Here is a 15,716-nt window from a genome sequence, read left to right as displayed (position 1 = left end):
TTCCCTCACTACAGGACTCAATTGACTTGCGATTACTAGGGAGGGAGGGACAGACAGACAGACAGACAGTCAGGTAGACAGAGAAACCGAGAGGTTCATATTGTGCGCAAAGTGCGACCACATTCCCATCTCTGCTGCGTGCTGCTGAAATGAAAAAGAGGTGATGGAAAGGTAGGCTGACTATTATTCACTCCCAGTAAATTGGAATAAATGAATGTTGTGTGATAATATTATGAAAATGCATGATCAAAGAATACTTATAATCTCTTCCGCACAGTTATAAATGAACCCAATTTTCCTGCAGGGCACAGAAACCCTGAAGCCAAAGGAGTTAAATCATTATCAGCGACAGGCGCTATTATAGTGTTAGTAAATATTTGAAGGCTGCCCGAGATACCACACATTAGATATCATAATGGTTTTGTTTTGCACTTGAGTCCACAGTGGGCGGAATTTTTGGAATCAGTTTTACCAGGGGAACCCAATATTGCATCCCTAAATGTATTTATGCACCACTTATTGAGACCTTTTGAACCACACTTGTCTCCATTGTGCTGTGGTGAGACAGGTCTGGTGCCAGCAGGACTCGGCTTTCACCTATGGAGGTCCTCAGGGAGGCAGACACCTCCCAAAGTGTCCTGTCAGCACCTGCAGGGAAAAGCCGATCCCAGCAGCGGCCATGGAGCCAGCTATCACTTCTGAAACGCAACACAAACTCCAATAGTGCTGAGAAAGCTTGGGTGAAAAGGCACAATGCCCTGTAATGCTGTGTGTGTGTGTGTGTGTGTGTGTGTGTGTGTGTGTGTGTGTGTGTGTGTGTGTGTGTGTGTGTGTGTGTGTGTGTGTGTGTGTGTGTGTGTGTTCGTTCTCCTGCATACTGATGTGAACGCAGATATGCATTTGTCTGCGGCTGTTATCTGAAGTCACTTTCTGACTTCATACATCTGCAGCTACTGAGTTTAATAGTCTACTCCGTAATGAGTGTAATTATCCATTTTAATGAATAATGGATGGCCATACGATCAGTGACTCCGTTTCTATGCGGTGTCCTGATAATGGGCTGCAATTGATGCATTCTTTCAAATTCTAAGCGCAGATTGTGCTATTAAAATCAGTGCAGAGTTTAATGCTCCTCTACGTGTGTGTTTGTATTGCAGACATGCTTCTTAGTTACGGAAGCAATTGTCATATTAATGCATCATTTTGAGCGTAAGCACTTTTCAAACCCCCCTGCTTGTGATGCATTCATCACAGCCATTCCTCAGATTAAGTGTGAATGAATGGTCTGATGCAGGAACACAGAGAGAGAGAGAAATCCAAGGTCACAGCATCACTTACTCACAGGACTTTTATCTGTGTGCAGGTCGGAAGTTGTCTCGCTTCGTTGGGAGTGAACACACATCACTAACATTAACTCGATGACTTCACATTCTGCTTAATTCCCAATCAGTAGTTCTGTAAGATACATAGGATTTAATATTCAGCATTTGACAAGTGATACCACTCTCCGTGGAGATGATTTGTGAAGACGGCTGAGTCACTCAACTGTTACTGGAAACTAAGCATGTACAGGCCCGGAGACTTCATTATTCTCTTGTGCTATTTTCAGCGGAACCTTTCTGTAGTTACTGTACTTCCTGATAGAAGAGCGTGTGATAACTCAAAAGGAGGTGATCTGGTTCAACCTTGTTGTATATAGCTTATTCTCCTTTTCTGTAGAGAATAATTCCTTAAATATCTCAGTATCAAAGTTGATTGTAAAGCAATGAAAGGATGTGTGTCTCTCAAAAAGGCAGTGTGTACATTCCTATGTGATGGCCCGGAAAGCAGAGCTGTGAGGACAGACTGCTTTTCTACACCATGCATAATCATGTTAAAGAGAACAAAGATGTTGGTTCTACAAACAGTGTTTTTTTTGGACCAGGATGATCCAAGCATCCAGAACCCCAGAGAACAGTGGCTCTTTCACAAGGGAAGGCACCCAGTGGAGGGACCAGCTAGGTCTTTGTAAAAGGTTGTGTATCCATGGAGAATAGCAAGGAGAGGAATAGCGAGGAATAGTAAAGCCGTCTTCCTTTTTCAAAATGAAATGATAGAGGGTTAGTGTTCAAAGACCTGAAAAGCATTCAAAAGCTTTACAGAGTACGATTTCATGGTAACACGTTAGTAAGCCTCTTTGCACATTAGTTTTGTAAAGGTATGATGGGAGAGCCTAACCTCTGTGTTCGACAGATAGCAAACAGTCAACCTCAGGTTAAGCTAAATGTTTGGCCTGTTGATGTGATTTATACCATGGTTGTCATTTTAAGTCCTCGTTAAAATGTGCCGGTTGGATGTCAAGCTTTAAAGCAAAGAGTTATGTCTAAAACTATGGTGTTAAAGTTATGGTGGCTGTTTGTTTATTAGCTCCCTGCGGCCTTGCTTGAAGAGAGAATGAACGAGCACAGAGCCTCACACCCAGTGGCTGCCAGAAAACTATTTTCTTTTCCCTCTTTAATCCCAGACAGCAAACTGATTAAAGCAGAGCCTATCTGAAAGGCCAAGCAACCTCACATTTACAGACACATTTCATGTAAAAGGATCTTCATGCAAATTAATTTATGCAAAGTTTTATAGTCATCACTTTTCAATTATGGATAGACCCGGTGATGTGTTTCGCCTTATGTGATAATGAACTGTCCTTTTATGAATGTTTATACAGGGATATCAATAAACATCAAGTTGAGGCATTATGTTAATGTGTGATTGTCTTCTGTTTCCTCATACAATTTCCTTGTAGGTCTTTCCCTAAACCCTTTTTTCTACTTCTGTTCCAGCAAACTGAAATCTTCCTCCATATCACAAACTGATTAGAGAAGCCACGCCATTGTAGCTGCTGGCACAATGTACCATTGTTGAGTTGTCCATTGTGTGAGTTTCTGAAAAGCGAAGGAACATTTTTAATGATTCGACTGTAAGGGACACGGCACATATCCCTTACAGTCTCTGTGATCATTGTCCTGATTATAGTGAATTATTGGGCCATAATACTCAGCGGCAGTACTTCAATTACAAGTCCAGTTAATTGCAAACTGTGTCTGCTGCAATATTCGTCTGGCAAAGTCATTTCAGTCCTGTCAGAAAGTCATTGTTGCCGCGGTAATGAAAGGCAATTCACGTAAACGATTGAATGTACAATCTGGGTGGCCTCATTCTCACCACAGCCAAGTCGCCTTGAGCGGTTTCCAGTAGTATGCCATCCATTATTAGTCTATGTTTTTTGTCTAATGTCCTATATGGAGGGAGAGGTACACTGCAACTTCCATTACAAAAGGAGCCAATGCCTCGTATTGCCTCATGCACTTGATGTAGGAGATCAGCTTTTCCTGAGAGCAAACTTCAAAAGCATCATTCCCAAGTGTTAGGCAGCCTTTATCTCTCCTCTCTGATAAAATATCTGTGCAGTTCTATCAGACATTGTTACCTGACTTCACTCGGACTCAATCTCAGAATATTCTCTTTTTCTAAGGTTTGAGTTAAGAATAGCAGAAAGGGTTAAATGAATTGAATTTTGCCCGTGGCTCTCCTCTATTTTCTTTTTTGCTTGCTTTCGTCCTTGCAGCTCCTTTCATCTGTCCTCTGAGTTCATATCCCTGCAGTTTCAAATCTAGGTTGAACTCATTTTCATACAAGGAACTAGGCGAGAGAAAGATTTTCATGTAATTGCCTACTGCATCACAAAAGTCTGATTTAAAGTGAGGCTGATGTAAGAATCTCTAAAGGGATTGGGGGATTGGATCAAATCCTAGCGGGGAACATACCACTGCGAAACATTTGGGTTGAATGTCACAGAAAAAAGGGTGTTTGATTATGCTTTGTTATTTAGCCTGTTGATGTTCCATCTGCAAATATCATGCCAGTGAAACCATGGCATTTTCAGACCTTTGTTTGTGATACAAGCAGCTTTGAGTTCACTCGGCTATGACCTTTTAATGCCAGTTACACGGCAGACTCCCCAAGAGATACGAGAAGAAAGGGAGAGAGAATAACTTGGGGCTGGCTTGGAAATTGATTGCATGCCTTCTCCCTCTTTGATGACAAACTGCTTCGCTATGAGACCTATAGATAGCATAAACATCATTTTGCTTGCACACATTTCAGATTTTTACGCCAAAATCACCCGGATGATCTGATTTATTTTCAATATACAATGCACAACCACGATAATGATTATATTTAATCCCAATGACACACTCCCAATCTGCCACAGGGCTTTAACATATGGACATTTCAGAGGGATCTTATTCTGTGAACCAGTGGCACTAAAAGTCATTAACCTTCGAGTCAGGCAATTTGGGCGTAAGCCTTTTTCTCTGGTTGTAGAACAAGGTGCTTAAGAGACGAAGCTTGGAAGGCCAACCCCCTCTTCGGTGAGAAAGGCTACTCTCATTGGCCAGGTGATGAATGTGGTGTCTTTGGAGGTGCATCGCCCTTTTGGCGCTCTCATTCGCTCTCCATTAGTATCCTTCTCGTTCATTCCCCCCTCCGCTCCAGTCTCATTCTCTGTTCCCTCAAAAATTCTGTCACTTTTTCCCTCTCATATTCTCACGTCGGCTGGCTCTGTCTCTCACACAATAATCTATTGTAATTGACTATCTCCCTCTCTGCCCCCTCCCTCTCCCCCTCATTTCCTTCCTCTCCCTTCTCTGTTTCCTTCCTCTTCACAGTGGATCAGCTGTCGCCGTCCTGAGCTGAAGGTGACTTGTCGGCTGGGCCAGGGGCTGCAACACAGGACATGGGTCCCGCCTGTCCTCCCCGCTCGTGTCTTGTGTTGCAGCCAGTGGTCTCGCCTCTCTGCTTCTCTTCACACCGCTGATGGACTGAGCTCCCACAACAGATGGATCCCGACTGCAGACCCTGCTCCTCACTCTACAGCGCTTGTTCCCATATCATTGGGAAGTGTAATTTTCCAAATCAACATATTTTGTCGTACAGTTAGAAAATAAAGCACTTCAAAGTAAAATGTTACTCTTGTGTTCTCATTTATAATGCCATCAGTGGGATTCAAGGATGCTTTGTTTTGGACTATAATTAGGTTTGCTCAGTTCTTCTAGTTGAAATGCAATACTTGTCTCAGGTCATGTCTTATCTTAGATATAGATGCAGACCAAAGAGAATAACTTCGCTGTGACATTCGCAGTGTGGCATTCAAGGAAAATTAGCACCGTCGAGGATTGTTATTCTTTTCAAACCATAAACACAAGGCAAGCAATATAGCTTTTTAATGAACCTTGACTCGCAGCAAATGAAGCAAGACTTCTGACTTTCCCAGGGAGAACACTTCATCGTGGTGCAATGGCTCGTGACAAGGTCAGCAGTGATGTACCTCTGGGTGAGGCAGGCAGGTGCTACAGAGGCACCAGGGCTGTCTGATCCCTTTGATATGTTTCGTCTTCTTCGCCCCGGGTCACAAACGGACAGCATTGAGAAAGAGGTCGGAGCGTGAAAGAGAGATAGCCTTTGACTTTGTTCTCATTTCAGGGGAGCAAGGGAGATGACAGATTTACTAGAACGCTCCAGAAACTCAGACTTAGCCAGAAACACAGAAAAAGGGATGCTTGTGATGAGTAGAATTGGTTTGTGTACATCAGGTGTGCTTTTGTGTGTGTGTGTGTATCTTTGTAATAATGGACCTTGTGTGAGTGTGTTCTTTAGATTGGAGAAAATGAAGCCATTTTCCAGCACGGGTGTCACGTGATTGGAATGTAAATGCGGGCGCGGGTTCTTGCTGTTTTCAATCTCCCCCACCAAGACTGTTTACCAGAAGGATTGAAAGGAGGATGTGTGCTGAATGCTGTGTGAGCTGGTATTGGCTGACTATGTTTATATTATTTGTTAGTAGCCCAGGGTGCAGACAACAATTTTTTTCTGACAAACCTCCTGGAGTGATCAATTGTCTGAGATCCAACAGATTGCTGGGTCTTAACAAGAATTTGCTATTTCTCCACACCAGTGCACGTTGTGTCTGCAATCGGCAGTTATATCGAGGGAGAGAGAGCTATCCCCTTTGCTACTGCAGCGTTAACTCCACCCTAATGGCCTAGTTGGTATGGTAATGCCACAATATTAAATGGAAGCATTTTCAGCTCACAGCTGGGGGGGGTTGAAGAGAGAGACTGAAGACAGGGTCGGGAGTGGGAGGAAGTCTTCATGAAACAGGTGTCTCATCACAATGTGTTATATTTGGATGAGCGAGCGCATGACATGGCAGGAACCCCCGGGCACCCCACCAGGTTAGACTGACATTTGTTTGATAATGACATGTGGAGAAATATAGTGTTGGTGTTGTGCTCTAAAAAAGAGAAACTTAAAATTAGAAAAAAGTTATACTTATATGGGTCACATCTGGGTTTATAATATCATTTAAGTGCAGTCATTCATGCTGGAGTGCAGGTATAGAGGAATAGAACATTGAATTGTTGACAGCATTTTACTGTAATTGTAGTCACAGACAAAGAGTGGACGCCAAGGACTCATAAAGTCAGGCCTGCTCACTGTGATGAAGGATTTCTAATATCCATCATTTATGAGCAGCATATGGCAGCCTTATCAAATCCTCAGTCTATTCAAGTCACAATATATCTATTCACACTCACATATAATACGTTAGGGGTGAGATAGCCAAAGGTGGAGAGACTGGAAGCATATGGGCAAAAAGAGGAGAGAAAACCTATTGAAGAAATGTCAGAGAGTGCATGAGCGAAGTCCTTTTCGTTTAATCATACCTTTCCTCTGCCATCGCCTTTCAAAAGTGAGAAACCCTCAGTAGCTGACTTCATAAAAAAAGGACTCTGAGCTTTTAGAACAAGCTAAATGTACCAGCACTCAGAGGAAGATGGAGGAGATGACAGAGGAAGTGGCTCTTTTTGAGCAACTTAGCAATGATGAGAGCTTCTAAAGAGAGACCGGAAAGATAGGGAAGAGGAAGCTGAGTATTAAAGTGGGGGAGTTGGAAATGGTAGGAGAGGGACGAAGAGATTGGCAGCTGGCAGAGATGAAGACAGACCCAGGGAAAAGTAAAGGGAGAGAAAAAGAACAGAGATAGAGAGTGGCGTGGAGGGAAAGCCGTCAGGATAAGATACGGGAAGAGGCGAGGGAGAGAGTGACTATGATTTATTAAAACCAAGCAACAGTCAACTCTAGAGAGACAGCTGCCACTTCTCACAGAGTTTCAGACAAGGCGAGTGACAGTGACACATCAGTCAATAGAAAAAAAACTTTGCCCAACTGTTCAGCAAAAAAAGGTCTGAATAAAGTTTGGTAGTCTGACCATGGAGGATACTAAGACTGTTTCAGAATTCAGATACAGGATGTTCCTTCTCCTCACTGTTTCTGTTTTGTTCTCTTTGTGTTCAAGCTGTTTTCCATTGTGCCTGTTTACCTGAAGCAGAGCAAACACAAACAAGACAATCTCGCTGCATGCAAGAATAGCTTGCAGTCGCTCTGAGAGGAAGAATAAATAAAAACACATTTTCACCCAATGCAGCGTCAGCACACAAAAGCACCCATTTACATTACAACGTTTGCACAGACAGAGACGAAAAAAACATAATTTGACGGATAGTAACTTAAAGAGAATTGTAAAAAAAATGTAAGAGTTCATTAGGAGGGCATATGAGGTTTGTCAGCTTTAAAGCACTCGGCACACTTTGATGTGAACTTCCAAAGCAGTGAGAGATTACTTTAAAGACCGCATAATCATCACAAGGCTTCATGGGCATTGCTTTGCCAAGAAAAAGGTCATACATATTCCAACACAAACTGCAGTGCATGTTTGTTAATGGGGAGTTACCAAATGATTACTTGCAACCTTACATGATTCACCTTCATCGGTGTGATAGGGATATGGTTTCTTCAAATTTCCTATTAAATATTGCACAAATGAATCCCCCTCGTGCAAATACTGCGTCTGCATGTCAGTTTGTGGTTGTATGTGCATGTCTGCACGTGTGTGTGAGTCCTTCCTTGCACTGGGAGATGCCTTTGAGAGGTTCATTGAGTTGCTGGAGAGATTTCGATGACAGATTTCCTGTAAAACCCGCAGAGCCGTGTCGCAGAAACAAGCAGTCAGACGTTTCGTGATGCCTCTGGAATCACTTTTAAGCTGCTGAAGTGTGACTTTGATAATGCAAACGTTAACATATGCTAAGCCTCACTGGGCTGATGGCTTGTAGTTTAGGGGAATTGGATCTTAATGAAATTCTATATGCCATCCCTATGTTGACACCTGGGACAAAATCGATTCTATGCTATTTTAAGTTATGAGGAACGGATTAAAAATCACACCGCTTTTGAGGGGATTTATCTGTGCGGCGAAAATAGAGTTGAACCTAATTCTCAGAGCTGAAGCAATTTATGAAGATTACATAGAAATCCGACCTCTTTTAGATTTTATGTTCACAGCAAAATGGCCTCCACTGATGGGAAGAAACTGGATCAGAGAAAAAAATGTTTTCTCATCTCCAGTGTTGGATTGGCTGACCACCGTCTCTCCATGTCAGCTCCCAGGAGCACTGCTGTTCCAGCTCAAGGGCTCATGGTGAGCAGGGTGGGGGGGAGTGGGTGTCTAAAGATAGACGGGCATATACAGAGACAGACAGAGAAAGGAAAGCCTTTCAATCTTTCTACAAGTGAAGCAGAGAGCCAAACTTATATACAAACAGACGGATGGAGAGTTATCATGCGGAGACAGGCAGGGAGAGTCATGGAGGAAGAACAAATGGTAGAGAGCAAAACAAAGACAGAAAAAGACAAAAGTCATTTGAAAACGTGGCAAACAGAAAAGAGGACAGAGATGAAATGAGAGAGAAAGGCATGGGAGGGAAAAAATATGTGCTAAAAAGACTCAATCCCTGCTAGAAGTGGGAAAAAAATATGAAAAGTTCCTGTGAGAGATGCAGAGGGAGGGAGACAGGACAGAGGGGGAGAAACAGAGGACAGGGGGGAGAAACAGAGGACAGAGGGGGAGAAACAGAGGACAGAGGGGGAGAAACAGAGGACAGGGGGGAGAAACAGAGGACAGAGGGGGAGAAACAGAGGACAGAGGGGGAGAAACAGAGGACAGAGGGGGAGAAACAGAGGACAGAGGGGGAGAAACAGAGGACAGGGGGGAGAAACAGAGGACAGAGGGGGAGAAACAGAGGACAGAGGGGGTGATACGAGCTTCAAAAGCTGAGAACTGAACCTCCAGTTGACAGCAGATAGGGGTCAGTCATGATAAGTGTCCCCTCCCTACCCTCAGAGGGAGTATAGTCCAGTGTTGAGTTATCAGCTGACAGCCCCCTCGCCCCGGTCCTGCAGACACAAGGTGACCTTCAGTGAATCAGCCAGGAAGCTGCAGACTGCTTACAGTGACAGGTGTTCACTTTCAGCTCCCTGCGGCACACTCATCATGTTTATTCACTCATTCTGAATTTGCACAAAACTTTAAAGGGTAAAGAGGTTCCCTGCAGGGCGGATGCAAATCAAGCATTCTTGCACATACACCAATCCCTGCTTTGTTTAGAAAAGAGCTTCGATGTACACTCAATGAGGGAAATGACACCAGATGGGACAGGGAGCGCGTAATTGTTGACACCCTGTCAGATCCACTCAGAAATGATGAGAGGCCAATTATCAGGGTGTTTCATGAAGGGCCAGAGCTTTAAAATGGGCCAAGAAGAGAAAGCTGAAGTGATGAATTGCTGCATTTCCTGACAGCCTGGAATAATGTGTTTTCAACAGAGACCGCTCTACCCCTGAAAGTGATTGTAATCCATCAGAGAAATGTGAATTTAATGTGTTCAAGTTTCAAAAGATCCGGAGGGGGGAAAATATGGTTTTTCATTTAATTTTCCGACAAGAAACAATTTTCCATTACATTTTAAACCCTTTTTGTTTGTTTATCCCCAGCCACATTTAAACAGTTCGTTTGTAGTACATCCAACCTTGAAAAAAACAAGTTATATGAATGGTGGACAGAAAGGTGCATTTTCTGGTGCAATTGCTTATTTGGAAGCAGGACTCTGGTGCTGATGATGATGTACATTGCTGCCATGAAAGCACTAGTGTATGGGACCAGGTCTAAAACAATGATATTGTCACAGGGATTTTGATAAATGTGAAGGGTGGCTGAGAAACGACTCCAGCAGTGTTATCAGGAGCAAACAGAGAGGGACAAAGGGGCCCTTAAGCTTAGAGGGGCCTCATTAGTGGGTCCCCATGCTGCATGGCTGGGATTCAAAGAGCTGGATACAGTGTCTGATGTGGTTTGTTTGTGCTAGTGCTCATAGATTGGTTGGAGGCAATTGTGTTTCTGTGTTTACCCAATGATTGAAAATCTCTACTTCCAATACACTTAACGGCTGATTGGTTTGACCTTGCAGACACAATGCATTCGTTTTACCAACTAGCTGTGAAATACAACCTTCATCACACTGCATTCACAGCAACACCTGCTTATGATGTGAATATTTTGAACTGAAATAAACACTAATAAATGAAAGACTTATTGCCTGATGTGGGAGTTCCTTTGAAAGCTAAGTAAATGCCATCTATATTTAAAGTCTAGACATGCACTTTTATCTTTGGCAGCTGTGTGATAACACCCAATGATGATATCTGTTTTGCTTCTAATTACAAATATTACACTGTTTCCATACAAATTAGTCTGATATACAACTCTCTCTTCCAGTCTACGCATCCTTCGGGTTTTTTGATACCCAAATGAAATGGAGATAGAAAAGATTCTTTATCACAAAACCCCCCCTCTGAAAAACGATCAGCAGCTGTCACACTCATTTGTGAAGCAGCCAATTATACCAATTTGACAGTTGTGCTCAGATCCCGTTTCAAAGGGGCGGACATGGCGTTCTGCATACTCAGAACTTTTGGCCTATCCTGGTGGAGCGTTTCAGATTTCATGCCACCATCCTCTCCTCCATTTTCTGTCGCACCCTTGATCTCTCACACCTCTCATCCCCTTCCATTGTGAATCAGAAGTGAAACAAACAAGTTGGATGCTCACTGGGCTGAATGTGATGCGTTGCCTCGACAACAGAGGGACAGGCCTGGGGAGTCTGGTGCTGGTTGAGAGATTGGAGAAAAGTGAGGAGGTGGATGTGTGTGTGCGAGCATGTGTGTGTGTGTTTAGAAACTCCCATTGGGCCCCCTGGCTGGCGAGGACTGACTGCTGAGTGGGCTGACTGGCACATCGACGAACCCCTGCCCAACCTGCGCCTGCTCCTCTCTCTCCTCTTCCTCCCTCGCGGTGTAATGCTGATGGCACGTTCTGCTCCGGGTCCACTTCAGCTGCATAAACACATTTGGATGGTGTAACGGTCATCCAACATACACAGTACAACAAAAAGACAAGCACACATAGACATTGTTGGCAACCACTTAATAGGATAACACACAATGATCCGGCTCTCCTTGTATAATTAGCTTGCAGGGAAATGAAGCTAAGTTGACCTTAACATCCACCACTCTTACTAGCTGAAAAGATTAAGAAAATCAAAGCTTCGCCAACCTAAAATGTATTAAAGTGGGTCTTTTTTTTCACTGCTTTCATAACATCCTGATTTATTTAATAACTGTAAATCCATTTTGCAGGAGAAGTCTTGGCTTTGAAAAGCACAGTCACGACAGTTTGACAGCGAGCCAGCATGCAGAGTACCCTTAAAACAACAGAAGCTAAATGGATTCAGTCATCACTTATGTTGTTGTTTACACTTGTGCTGGTATAAATGTGACACGTGTCTTCAGTGTATTAAAGACAACCCTACAAAGCTAGCAAATAACTAGCCACGGAATATCTGCTAAAACTGCACTTTTATGTCATGAGAGACAACTAATAGCACTCAAAAAACACCAAAGCGTTACAATGAAGAACAGAAGTAGAAACAGAAGAAATACAGCTTGTTAAGTGTTTGCTGCTAACAGGCACATCCCAGACAATTCAACTCTGCAGCAGAGCTTGGTCATCTAGTTACTTCACATTTAAAGTTGTATGTGTTTACATGATTTATCTTCTTACTTAACACCTATTTGCACATACAAGTTCCACTTTAAATGAACCCTACCTCACTTAATTGTTTTCTTTTGTAATTCATGTTGCCAAAATGACCTGATTATTTATTCACTGAGTTTTAGAACTATAAAAGAAACATTATTGTTGTCAATCTGCCTTTTACTATAAGGGAGGTCCTCCATAAGAAACTTTATTTTGGTTATTTGAATTCAGATATGTCTGTCTGTGATGTCACATATTTTCACATGTTTTATGAGGCATTCATTAGTTTCTAATTTTGTTCGAAAACCTATCTCAGAATCAGTCAATTTGATCGCAGTTGTTTGGTCATGTTTGCTTATTTTGCCAGGCAATCTGATCAAACCACAGCGATACAGCTCTGATGAAGCAGATTAGCTGAGTGTTTGAGTGTAAAATTCGCAATAATGAATTTCTAATTATGTCGTTTACTGGTAATTAGCTTTGTGTGTTGCTTATATGCTCATTAATTCCACATTTGATGAAGAAATTGCACATTTTTCTGTAAGCCAAAGCTGTCAGACATTTTTCTGTAAGCCTTTCGCCAAATTCTGTAAATACAAAGCACCACAAGCTCAGACTGATTGAAATCTCCCTCTCTCATTCACACACAGCAGCAGTCTCTGGCACAGAATCAAAAGGGGTGTGCCGAACGTCTTATCTCTGACCATTCAACAAACTGTAAACGAATAGCTCTCCTTACAAGGTGAAACATAATCTGAGCTGGGCAATGTGCCTTATCAATCTGTCCTTTGTAACGAATAAAGCTCAAAAGTGTTTTTCCTTGTTTGTCCAGAACATTTTCTTTCCTAGTGACCGTCTTTCCTTATCTCTCTCTAATGTATTCCAAATCAGACTGCAGACTTGCCAACCTCTCTGAGGGTTAGAACGTAAAATATTAACCAGTATTGTGTGCATAACACCCATCAGTTTAAGGACACATGGTTCAATAACTGTAATAATAGGTCATTCATTCAAATCAGAACCAAGGTCATAAAAGAAGCACCTTCACTTTCAGGCTCACTCATTTCTAACACATTCAGTCCTTATGGCTGAAGGTCATTGTGTATCCCGCTCTATGGGGAGCTAATAAGCAAAGGAAGGGTGTGGGCCAGAATCCATCTCCATTACATTAAAGGAGCCTGGTCCCACAAAGTGACCTCTACTTGCTATGATTTATTGCTCGAACACAGTAAATGAACATCAAGCACAAAGGACAACCAGTTAATGAAATCATTGGCCCAACAGTTAAGTCAGTTCACAAGTGAATAGAGCTGTAATTGAATTGTAGAGAAGACACACATTCCTTGCAGTGCTGTTGTGGGGCAGCTTATATATCCTTTGTCAAACTTAGCATGGAGCTCTGTGTTTTTCATTTTAGAGGTTAGATGATTTGCTCAAATAAAACGCAACTTTATCAACCAGACACCAGAATCTCACAAAGGTCTTCATCAATCTTACATGTGTTTTCCAGCTCAAGATATGGACCGTTCATCCAAATAGATAAGAGAACCCTGAGTTATTGTCTACTAAAAAAGAGGGGGTAGGGGTCACTTGACTGTAATATTTCATCCGTTATATAATATTGCAGTAGAATTGAAAAGGACGGCATAGGTGGGGACTCAGGAGTGAACTCAGGACTGTTAGCAGGTCAGTTTCAGTCCAAATTGTGAACCACCATGCTATTTGAGAGGACCACCTCTTTGTGTTTTTTCCCTTCTGCAACCAGCTTGGTCCAGATTGTTGTTTTTTTCCCATTAAAGAGGAAAGGCATTACTCTTGTACTGGGTAAGAAGTAATTAAAAAAGGATGTATTCCATGCAGTCACTAGATGGCGCTCTTTGCTTGAACTGTTTTCCTCTGATCTTACTGCCTCTGGCATCGGGTCAACTGTTGACTGATGTGGTTCTTTCAATCCGCTTGACTCATGTTCTTCACATCCATCAAATGAGAAAGATCTTAATCACAAAAACACTGGAATTGCTTTGGATTTCAATAAAACCTTTAAAGAAAAAAGAGGGACCTTTTCATAATTTGAGAACTGATCCACTTGGGTTAAGCTTTAGCCTTTTATATACGTTTTAGGTTAGTAGAAAAGCTTTTAACTGGAAACATCCTTTTCCCCCTCACAATGGAGAGTGTAAAACATTACTTGATTCGAAATTGATTTAAATAGCATTTCCCCTAATGTAGCTATGACAAGCTAACAGGGCAAAGTAATTAACAGTTTGAATGCGGGGAAAGGTTGAAACGCAAGACCTGTACAAGACCCCCCTTGTTGCTGTGAAAGCCCCAGATCCCTATCATGGAAACGAGACCCCTTTCAGGTCCGGATGGGGGCACATCAGCCTCACAGAGGGAGAAGTCAATTGGTTTCAACTGGGGAAAGAAAAGGAGGAGGAAAGGAGAAGGAGAGAGAAGGAGGAATAAAAGACTTTGGCAAATTACCAAGAGGTGCAGGTGTCGGCCTAACAACAGGCTGCACCATGATCTGCACACTCTAGGCAAGTGTGGTTTGGCCTGAGCAGGACCTAGACTATGGGAAAACAAACCAAGCTTAAAATGGCTAACACACAGAGGGAAGGTCTGTTTGTGTGTGTGTGTGTGTGTGTGTGTGTGTGTGTGTGTGCGTGCGTGTGTGACACATTGTCCATTCATGCATTGGACGAATAGATCCTTTCACCATTCTTGTGAACATCAAGACAGGATTTAAGACACTTTGTGACTTTAAATTTGGTTAAATCCATCCTAAACTAAAGTAAAGCTATGTGAAGAAAGGAGCTACACTCCCTAAATAATAGATTCTTAAAGCGACAAAATTGGAAACTCATACACGGCATCCAAGTCCGGAGTCTAAACAGAGAAAACAAATGTCTTATGTTTAATTTAACTGACGTATCTCATAAATCATCTATTGAATACTTAATTCCTCCGGTAAAGCTTTTGATCCCGGTGAAAGTGATTTATATTCTGTAACATTTAGAATAGAATAGAATAGAATAGAATTGGGAGGGATGAAACCCTCTTTAATGGTCACACATGCAGAGCACACAGCACACACAGTGAAATTTGGCCTCTGCATTTAACATATTGACATACACAGTTGACATATACATTGACATTGACATATACAGTTGATGCCTATTTGCTGACTTGTTGCAATTTGAGCACACAATTAAGTTAACACATTATTACATTTCCATTACATTTGGGTGTTTATTGCACACGTTTATTACTTTTTTTTGGTTAATAATAGAATCCAGCAGCCTTATGTTATCTTCACATACAGGCTAAAGGTCGTTCAGTTCATGAACATGTGACAGTGTGTTTATGTAACTTTTTTATGTAATTTTAATTACATAATTATAGATATGTTCAGACACCCCTAGAGGGTGAAGTTAACCTAACTGACAGGTTAAGGTGAGCTTTTCACAGGGTACACACACACACACACACACACACACACACACACACACACACACACACACACACACACACACACACACACACACACACACACACACACAGACACACCCCTTGCTTTCAAGTGAATTATTTTGAAGTGGTTACACCTATAGATATCCTTAATTACTCTGAATTATTGCTGCTTTTCTACACTTAAAACTTTTTTAAGTGTAGAAAAGCAACT

The sequence above is a fragment of the Trematomus bernacchii genome, unplaced genomic scaffold, assembly GCF_902827165.1.
Source record: "Trematomus bernacchii unplaced genomic scaffold, fTreBer1.1, whole genome shotgun sequence".
Taxonomy (NCBI): domain Eukaryota; kingdom Metazoa; phylum Chordata; class Actinopteri; order Perciformes; family Nototheniidae; genus Trematomus; species Trematomus bernacchii.
The sequence above is the reverse complement of the archived record's forward strand: the minus strand, read 5'-3'. Positions refer to the sequence as shown.